The sequence below is a fragment of the Parasteatoda tepidariorum genome, chromosome 2, assembly GCF_043381705.1.
Source record: "Parasteatoda tepidariorum isolate YZ-2023 chromosome 2, CAS_Ptep_4.0, whole genome shotgun sequence".
Classification (NCBI taxonomy): Eukaryota; Metazoa; Arthropoda; class Arachnida; order Araneae; family Theridiidae; genus Parasteatoda; species Parasteatoda tepidariorum.
Window position 1 is genome coordinate 1,164,060 of NC_092205.1, and position 11,143 is coordinate 1,175,202.

The window sequence follows — 11,143 nt, forward strand, 5'->3', positions numbered from 1 at the left end:
TACAAAAGCACGTTTATTAAGGGATTAATTATTTCTCTCGACTAATCTTTTATTGGTTAGTAACAGTTAATTTTTTTTGACTAGTTATTAATTGTTAGCTTGTTTTCTATAGCGATTAACTGTTATTTTTGTGATTTCTTGTCAACTAGTTTTTTTGCTGATTATTAATTGTTAGCTTATTTTTTGGTTAATTTTCCTTTGTTAATTTGTTTTTATAACTTTTAATTGCATAACTTACTTTAATGATTAGCTTTTATTTAAGTTTGAAAGTCAATATTTAGTTTGCTTTCCTTTGTTAATTAATAATTTTAATAATCATTAAATTCCCCACTTATTTCACCATTTTTTTAAATTGTCAGAGACAAGACAATCGCCGACAAAGATGTTCACAAGGTTAAAGCATGGAAAAATTATAAAATGTGTATATATTTATATAACATTTTATATATATACACTTTTCTTTAATTTAAGCTTTACTCGCAATAAAAAAAAGCATTATAATTTTTATTGTATCATTTCTAATATTTGGCGGCACATTTTTAGAATTTGGTGGCACACAAAAGTGCCGCGGCACAGTGGTTGAGAATCACTGCAATATAGTATTGCAAGCCTATGTATTTAATGTTTTATTAAATGTCAAGTATTTAGAAATTTATTCATCTTAAAAATCAAACCTTACAAAAAAATTGAATAATTTGGTTTTAATTTTTTTTAAAACCTGAACCTATCATTTTTTCTCCGTTAATATATTACCTGAAATTTCATTTGTTTTGCTAATGAATTGTCTTTTTGTTTCATAGTGATACAATCTATTTAATACTTAGACTATACTAGTACATATTTTAAACCTATTAGTGTTTCTTCAATTACACATTATTTAAAGCTTTATTTGTTTGACTCATCTTTTTGTTTCATACTAATATAATAACCATGGCTCCCAACTCAGGTTGGATGAGTGTAAATTAAGTAATGAGATATTATAAATTTTTCATCCAACTAGAATTACAATTCAAGATGGTCTTCCTCAAAATAATTCCTTTAGGAAACCGTTTGAGACAGTTCTTTCATTTCTAATAGTTGTAGTTCATTTACATCACACTAGAGCTACACAATGAGCTATTGGCGACAGTCTGGGAAACATCCCTGAGGATGATCCGTGTCTTAACAATCAGTTTACTGCGGGACTTGATTTCTAACAGCAGCGCAAGAAACTAGAACAGCCTTTTAAGTGTTTCCCTCTATAACATCGATATTGAGATGAATTTTGAATCTCAGAAAGGGGGGAAACTTAAAAGAACTCAAATCAGGTGAGATTAAGGAACCACAGGAATGTGTTTATTGACATTGCTGTTAACAAGACTTTTGCCAGTATCGTTTGATCTCAAAAACATGATCCTTTTTCGTTGTTCAAATTCATTTCATAACTCAAAATCTAATGAACATGATGTGATACAAATTCAACTATTCCCCGATTATTCTAGCAGTCAATCAACTATCTGAAAACTCCTCGATTCTGTCAACATTTCCATTCATTCTTGCAATTGTAGTACGTTTGATGAAGCGTGTCTTCTCTTCCTTCTGAAAATGCCTTAAACCACTAAAAAACCTTAGCCATTGTCTCTATAGGTCTGCTGGAGTTCTCTATAGTTGCCCAAGTTTGAAGCAAAATCTGAAAGCACACCATTTATTTATATTAATGTCACTTATTTTTAATAATGCACCATAGAAACTAATTTCACAAGAAAGATGGGAAAATCTATTGAGTGCATACTTGTACTGCAAGAGAGGTTCACCTAGCACACAATACCACTTGTTTACTGAGTTGCCATATCGAATGTTACATCGTCAGTTAAGTTACACACTTGATTCTAAATGCTTTTATATCTTCAGAAAATGAATTTAGGATATGCTTTCCTAAACTCTCAAATGAGGAACTAAATTTGTAGTTAAAAATCCATTTAGTTTATTGCTTGAAAAAGTTCTTGAAAAAAAGGAACTGATCAAAAATAATGACAGGGTGCGTAGCCAAATCTTTGAATCAAAAATAAGCACTTTTTAAAAACTTTTCAAGCACTTTACAAAAATTTCCAAGCACTCAAAAATTTCATATTGAATCAATGATATTATTGAAAAACAAAACCTTTTTATGAACAGTTTTAGCATTAAAAAAAAACACAAAAAGAAACGGACGTAAATCGAAACAATCAGTACTTTCCCACATCACCGAGTGAATTCAACTTGACTCTGTACTCAGAACAAAAGTATCCTTACCCCCTACATCAAAAAAGTGTTAGAAGTAAAATAAAATAAACAAGAATAAAATTATAAATTAAAAAGAAAAACATTTAATAAGGATCTGACTCTATCCGAATTGGAGCACTCGGGTTTCAGTTTCGAGTGTGCGCAAGTCATAACGTGGGTGCGACATGAAGTCCGTGTGAATGATTAGGTAGCAAACACCCCATTTTTCGTGAAATGCAGGGGATTCATCAGATATCACTGAAGGAAAAAAAATTATTCGTGAAAAAAAGCACTTTTTAAAAACGCCAGCTGAAAAAAGCACCTTTAAAAGCTTTTAAAAACGAAATCTCCCAAAAAGCACCTTTAAGTACTTTTTACAAACGCTACGCACCCTGAATGAGTAAAAAACTACTCATTGGAGATTCACATTAAAATATAAAAACATAGGATTATCAAAATTTAATGAAGCATCGCCAAGATCCAATAAATTTTTTGGGTGCAATTGAAAGTAAAAAATATTTAGAACTAACTTTCTAATGTTAAATTAAAATTTTAATTTTACACGAAAAATTTTTCCAATTGTTTGCGCAGTTTAGCCAATAAACACTCTTCTTTTTTTTAAGTCTTAGACAGACATGGCTGGACTCAATCTATCAACTATTAATAGAAAGTAAATTTAATATTATAAAAATTCTTCTAATATTATAAAAATTACTTCGCAAAGGTACATTGTTTTAGAATAGCAGATATAGTGCCTGACATTTCCCACAGAATCTGTGGACATAGATAAAAAATAAGATTTATCTTCGTTTCAAGTACAAGCTATGACATACATCAGATATAGGTATATCATAAATTGGAGGTATACTATTAGGAATTGCTAACACTGGATTCCTAGAAAAGTCATCAGTAACTGTTTGAATGGAGGATAAATCTGGAGTCATTATCAAATTGACTCCGGGATATAATAAAAGAGCAAAAACAAAAATACAGCAACAGAAAAATACAGGTATGGCAATTGCCCAGTACTTTTGAGGCCAATATGTTAAGCCTAATGCATGTAGCCATGGCATAGGAACATAAGCCCATACCAAATATAAAGTTAAGAGAGTATAACTTCCTAAAAACATAACAAATCCATATACACTTCTCGATGAAGTTGGAGCAGGAGAACTCATTATCCATGCAAATCTTGATAAACCTTCATATAATATATAGTATCACAATGTACCTAAAAATATAAATTATATCAGTCAAACATAAATAATTCCTATTATTACATTATTGTAGACAGTAGATATAGACTATTAATTCTACTTTTACAAATATTATTACTAAACCATCTCAGCAGAAAAGTGCACATTAAATCTGTCGTTAGTTGTGGTGTTTAGAGAGAGATACCAGTTCAGACACATCATCTGACCTGAGTCAAAGCTATGTGGCATTCCTGTTAAATGATAGAAAAATGTGGGACATGGTTCGGTGATTTCTATACAACACAGGATTGATTTTTGCCCTGCCAATGACAGAAACTGGTTATAACCGATAAGTTAATGTTTCAGCGATTACAAAACAACATTCGTTTAAGTAAACAACAAAAAAACTTCATTTTATCCTTGATATAATAATTCAATGTAAAAACTATTAAATGACAAGACTGCAATGTAGGAAGCAAAGCAATTGAATTAATTATTGTTAAAATTGCTCAGTATTAGAAATTTTAGCCTTCCTGTAACTGTTACAAACATATCAGTTCATTTTTTGTAAATATATTATTTTGTCAACATTAAATGTAAAGTGTATTCTATCAAATACTTTATATGAAATGAAGGAATGTAATTATAAAAACTTAATTTTTGTTTTTTAAATATTAATTTCTAAAATTCAATAATTTATTACCATTTTAACTCTTAACTGAATGAAGCTACTTCCAAATAGTTTTTTTTTCCTCAGCAATCCGATCACGCAAATACTAACTAAATCGTAATCTTTGCTGTATATAAGAAGAAATATAATTGGCTAGATTGACTGACTCAAAAATGTAAATAATTTCTTTGATGTAAACAATCATGAATGTAAACATCAACTTTTTTTAGTTAAGTATAGAGTATTGCAAAGTAGAAACAATGTAACATTTGATATTGAATGGTGATAATACAAATAAATTGTACTTTGGTTAAAATTTTAATGTTTTTTTTTTATGCATTATCAATTGTATGTCAGTAACTTCTATATCGTTTTTCTGAGTTTCTGCCAAAATTTTGTGGCAAAAAAAGGGTTATTGCCAAGCTGGTTTTAACAGCCTCAGCAGATACTCAGTGACGGATTACCCTTTAGGCCATGGCCTGGGGTCCCCAATGATTAGGGGCCCCCTTAAAATGGATTTTTTTGAAAATAAATTTTAAAAAATTAAGGAAAACAATGACTTTTAAAAAAAAATAATAAATTTCAAACATATACTAACATTTTTTCAAAATGTTATGATTATTTTTTAGCTCTAATTTAACAAAATAAAGTAAATTTGAATTTATTATTATTTATTTTAATTTTAAATATGCTTTCTTAAATGAAAAGATATATAAATACTTTTATATTTGAATAAATAAAAAATATACGGAAAAAAAAAAAACTTAATCGAAGGGCTCCAAAAATTTGAATGGCCTAGGGTCAAGCATACGCTTAATGTGGCCTGCAGATACCTATGAACCCTGATTCAACATAATTAAATACATTAGTTCAAATAATCAAATATTTCTTTTCAATGTGCACACTTGAATATCTTAATTAATCCTCATTTTTTAAGTAAAGTAAATAAAAATGCAGTTGTAAATCAAATAATTTCAGTGTTGGCAGCAATTTTAAAAATTAATTTTTGAAGTCTTTTCCACATACAGTAGAACCTCAATTAACCGAGCTTCGATTAACCGAGGTTTCTGTTAACCGAGGCAATAATGAGGTCTAATTTTTTTTTTTTAAACGATGCTATACCGATGGATCTCTTGTTGCTCAAGAATTGGTGCAATAGGGCAGCCCATGATAGAAATTCTGGACTTTGGCAACGAAAGGTAACAGACTTTTTTAAAAGAATATAAATTTAACAAATTAATGTATATGTTAAATTTTAAAAATGCAATATTTTCTTGAGATTTGTGTTATTTTTGAAAATGCGTCTTTCGATATTTAACTAAGTACAGTTAAAAAAAATTCCATTTTACTTTTTAAAATTTACTACTAGAGTTGATTTCCTTTTTTAATCTCTTTAGCTGTGAAACATAAGTCATATATGTTTATTTTTATCATTTAAAAAACGTTCTATTGTTTTTTACTTTAAAAGTAGTTAAATTCGTGAGAACTTAAGGTTTTAATACATGATTTCTATTAACCGAGATTTCCGATATCCGAGGTACTAGCGGTCCCAATTAGCTCGGATAATCAAGGTCTTACTATACTTGGATTTTACCTTTTCTTCCATATACATAAAAATTTAACAGTTAGTTTAATTATAAGTAAAACTAATAAAAATCAATAAGCTTTATTGAATTCCAAACATTAAATTAATGACTACAACAAGCAATGAATGCCTTTTTTGATGCTTACTGATAAGCACAAAACTGGCTATCAAAGCAGCAACATATATCAGTAATAATGATTTATATTTACTGTAATAGAATATGATTATGTGATAAAATAAATTTACTGCAGCTAAGAGAAGAATTTCAAAAATAGAAAAAAATTAAAGAAAAGAAAATAAGATGCACAAAAAGTTAAAGGAAAATATGATGCATTAAAGGTTAATCAAAACAAACTTCTACAATGATTAAATAAAATGTTAAACAGATAAATCAAAAAAATTTGCCAAACTGTGCCAAAATAAATGGCAATGTGAGAACATTAAAAAATAATCACAGAATTGAACATTGAGCAATGGAAGCAGACAAGGCCGCAGCCAGGATATTTTTTCGGGGTGGGGAGGGGGGATATGGTAAGAAGCAAGGACAGCTTCAGACATGTAAAGTAGGGGGGAAACATTGTAACAAATATTGTTTATTCTATTGTTTGAAAAAGTTAAACTAGTAATTAAAAAATTTTACAGAATAATTATTTTTCAATTAATATTACATAATAATTATAATCAATTTGTAAACAAAGTTTACAAAGACATGCGGCGGGGATTTGAAGAAAATTTTTCGATTACTTTTTTAGGACAAACCGGAATATCCCGAAATATGCTTAATAAAGTTAGCCCTGTTAGCCTTTCTTCTTTAGTAGCATTTCTTGTTGCTGTTTTTACGCGTTTAAGAGTAGAAAAAGTTCTTTCTGCAGTTGCTGTGGTGATTGGCAACGTAGCCAATATTGATAGCAAGCAATAAATGTTTGGGTTTAAGATACTGTCACATTCTTCCTTTGCTGAAAGTGCCGTATCTGGTCTACTAAGGGGTTCAGGCAGGTTCCACTTTGATGCCCATACTTCCATTTCTTCCATGAGGTTTTCAATGCCAATGACACCTGCATAGATTCGAAAATTGCATAAATTAATATCAACGTTCACACAATATTTAGGTAACACTTTATTGAGAGATGCAAGAGTATCTTCGTGCTTCGAAAATCTTTCAATCAGTTGGGCAGCGAAACAATCTAAAAATGGAATGTATATATTTTGACGGAAGTACTGCTCTGGGTCTGTGTTCTGATTTTTTATATTGCCACAGTGATTTTGATAGGATGCCAATCTAGGAAGTTTTACATCTAGATCCAAACTTGTGAAAGTATTAAGGAGTTCCGAATATAGCTTTTGAAATTCATACTCGGCATTTTTTCTTTTGTTTAGAACTGTGTTGTTTATTGATTTTACATGTATCAAAGCACCATTCAAATCTAGTTGAATTTGTTGGAGTGCTTCGCTCAGTGGGAGAGTCACAGAAAAAATATCTCTACAAACAAGTAGAGTAATGTAAAACTCACTTTTAGTGATAGTAGAAATAAGATTGTCCACTTTAGAGGAAGCATAGCAGTTTCCAGAAGCCTTTACTTCTTCGAGAAGTTGAATTATTTCTGGATAAAGTTCCTTAAATCTAATGATTGCATTATGGTTTTCTATCCATCTTGTTTCGCAAAAAGATATTTTTTTGAATTTTTCATTCGGCAAATTCGTTTTGATGATGTCTTCTAAAATGTTTGTTCTTTTGGCAAAATTGAATTTTGTTATTGTTTTAACTGTGCCAACACAGTTTCTAATAGCTTGAATACTACAAGAGTGACAAATTGCTAAATTCAAAGAGTGTGAGGAGCAATGTACATATATAGCTGTTGGGTGTAATTCTTTGATGGCTGTTTGAACACCGTTAAAGTCTCCTTGCATTGTTGTAGCTTTGTCTGCATCTTGCTTGATATCGTTGTAGCCTTGTCCGGCAATTTTTGTAACATTAACTCCTAAATTTCTTAATGATTTTAAAATAACACCAGCTATTCCTCGTCCAGATGAGTCAAAAATTGGAACGAATTGGAGTAAGTCTTCTCTGACAATTGGCACATCACCTCTCACATCGATGTACCTTGCACAAAGTGTCAACTGCTCAGTTTGAGTTATGTCCATAGTTTCGTCTGCAAGAATAGCAAAACAGCTTGCTTTATTGATTCTATCAACAATTGTCGCTTGGATAATGCTACCACAAATCTCTATTAATTCATTTTGAATGGATGGACTGATTTACATTGCATTATCACCACATTGGTTAACCTTCCGTTAGTCACGCGCACCTCACAGGTGCATCCCTACTGCACTTCCACCTCCTTTACCGTCAATAGATTTTTCCGGGGGTCGAGCCTAATGTTATGTTCCTAACTTTGGATTACTCAAATGTCTGGGTAAAACCGACCTTAGAACATGTCGATGGAGAGTTGGAACCACTCAAATCACCCCTCTGGTGCAGCGCGACCATTGACGCAATTATTATGGATATAATATTTTTATGAATTAAATATATATATTTTATCTCATTTTCAGTCCTACTCAACGTAGCAGGTATAAATGGTCAAGTTATATACACAGAAAATGGTTACGGAGTGAAAAACCGCAGAACCTTCTTGCGTCAATTGGCTGAACATCTTGTGTTGGAGGTAGAGATCCGACGCGGGAGCAAGAAAAATTTATCTTCGGTACTTCGCTAAATAAGTTTTTTGATATTTATCTCTCTAAAGAGCCTTAAATTGGTAACAATTAACTATTTAAACTAGACTAAATTTCATTTGGCTTTCAAAAAATCAGAAACACCTCATAGGTGCAACGCGATTAACCATGTCGGAAACAAGTGCGCGACTAACGGAAGGTTAATATGCTTTATCAAAGTTTCATCCCCATATTTAGCTCTCATTCTAAGTAAGACTAAAAAGTTTGAATCCCAGAATTTCGGGAGGGGGGGGGGATTTGTCCCGATGGTCCCCCCTGGCTACGGGCCTGAAAGCAGGTATGGAAATATCCTGCGACAAATAATTTTATAAGCTTAAAATAATTCTTTACACTTATTTTCAAGTGCCATAGCATAAATTCTTACTTTTATAATAGAAGAAAAAGAATTGAGGGTACTTACATATTATCGCAACCAGGTTGGTGCGATTTGTAAGTTTGAGTAAGGAAGTATAAATAGAAAGAAAATGTACATTTATTAATTACAGATAATTTTTAATACAGTTTTTTATATTATTTTGTTTTAAAATTATTTAAAACAAAATTATTATTATTAAAACAAATTATTATTATTAAAACAAAATTATTATTAATTAATTATTATTAAAATTATCAAATTATTATTAAAACAAAATTATTTATTNTTCTAGTTTATTTTTTATTTTCAAAAATACCGCCGAAAAATAAATCTGAATTTTATCTTCCAAACATTCGGGAAAACAAAATCTAACAACTTGATCCCATGAAATGATCATTAATATCGTCAATAATGAAAATGAACCTAGCGAAGATGATGAAGACAGTGACGATGAAAATCAACATATAAAAATCTCTCACACAGATTAACTTAAAGCTGTCGAAAATGCTACTGAATACATAGAACAACAAAAAAAGGCGACACCAGCCTTCCTGTTATCTCTAAAAAGTGGCGAAACATTGCTACAGAAAAGCATCAAAATTATGTAAAACAAAAAACGATTAAGGACTTTTTTTTAAATAAAAACTCTTTAATTCTCGCAAAGTATACTTTTTAAGTTTTTTCAAGTAAGCTTTTTAATAATAATAGGAATTGTATGTGGTATACTCGTATAAATTTTATATTTCTCAAATATATTACATTTATACCAACTCTTTTTCTTTCTTTTTTTATACTCTTCGTTTTAACAGAGTTTTTCAGTTATCCGAGTTAGTCGTGGTCCACATTAACTCGGATAATCGGGACTCTGCTGTATTATTATTAAAACAAAACTATTATTAATTAATTATTATTAAAATTATCAAATTATTATTAAAACAAAATTATTTATTATTATTTTGTTTCTTTACGAAAAACCACGTATGACACGTAGGGTTGTCGTAAGTAGGGTCGCAAAATTTGGCGATTTATGCGAATTTTGGCCTGCATTAATATGTAAGGAACAAATTGAGCTATGATTTTTAAAAAAATGCACATATCTTGCATTAATTGTGATTATAGATTTTCATTGTTCAAATATCAGCCATCAGGAAGATTTCCGTATTGTGATATGTGGCAGAATAATCAGCAAGTCTTGGTAACTTCAAGGTACCGGCCCACTTGCAACAAAGAAAAAAATCACAGGAAAGGAGCAACTTGAAAGGTATAACTCGCAGCAAAAACAAACAAACATTTACATGTTTGTTTGTTTTTTTAAATTTGCAAGTTTAAAATCTATTTGGCACCTTGGCGATTACTTAGTATCATTTTCTTTGTTAGTTTGTCTTATAACAATAAAAATTTCATTCATTTTTAATTACAACAGATGATTAATTGCTTAATATATATTCCCAATTACAGTTGATAAAAGAAATTTGAAATTCCCATCCCACCTTAGAGGAATTCCATTTTATATTCTTAATTGTATTAATATTAAAAATTTCATTTTAGCCAAAGATTTTTAAATACAATAAATCACAACCAAATAAAGAATAATTAAGTTTTTTGTTATTTGCGAATGATATACTAAGAAATAAAATTTGTTATCATCTTGTATTAGGTAACTAATTTATGGATCATAACATTAAAAATTTAATAAAAGGGATCATTTTCTTACTTTTAATATCTAAGCTAACGAACTGTTAGTTAGTTATAAGAAGGAAGATAATTTAAAATAATTATAACTAAAAAATATGATAACGGAACATCTCACAAATTAACTTGACAGATTATTGGTTATTGCAATTACCTAAATTTTCAGCCTTGTGTGCTCAAAATAGGCTTATAAACCTTCGTCAAGTAGTGCCGTAGATATAAGGAACCCGTAAGAGGAAGTGAAGTTCCTATCTTTCCGATGGCAACGTAAAACCGGTTTTCAGGGTTACCTTATCTTTGTGGTTTATCTTATTATTGGCGTTTTAAAAAAATTTACTACCATTTTTTTTTTTCGTTGAGTGCTTAGTTGTACTAGTTCTGATTGCGAATATAACAATATAATAAAATATAAAAAATGAACAATAAATTGTATTTTTACTTTTAAAGTTAATAAAACTTTTAACTCGATTTAGAAATATGTATTAACTTAGTTAATTACTTATTAATAATTAATTTGATAATTTAATTTTACAATTCTAAACTACTAACAGAGCCTTTAGTAGAGTGTACTTTAATGCAGAGCTGCCATCTAGTGATGGAATTAGTAAATCCCTACAGCAATGAAATGAAAATAGAAAGGAGTGTACAAAAAAGAAAATTTTATTTTG

The 11,143-nt window shown here is 29.9% G+C and overlaps 1 long non-coding RNA gene across 4 annotated transcripts; it reads right to left on the reverse strand.

The window, feature by feature from the left end:
• Positions 1 to 1,318: 1,318 nt before the first annotated feature.
• On the reverse strand, positions 1,319 to 10,794 carry LOC122271688 (uncharacterized). 4 transcript variants are annotated; one of them, XR_011636031.1, is made up of 3 exons: positions 10,630 to 10,709; positions 1,772 to 3,472; positions 1,319 to 1,669 (listed from the first exon to the last, which is right to left on the reverse strand). It is a non-coding gene; the product is annotated as an uncharacterized lncRNA (long non-coding RNA). The 4 variants fall into 4 exon arrangements; XR_006226555.2 differs by lacking the exon at positions 10,630 to 10,709 and adding an exon at positions 10,498 to 10,608; XR_011636030.1 differs by having other exon boundaries at positions 1,319 to 3,472; positions 10,630 to 10,794.
• Between the last annotated feature and the right edge of the window lie 349 nt (positions 10,795 to 11,143).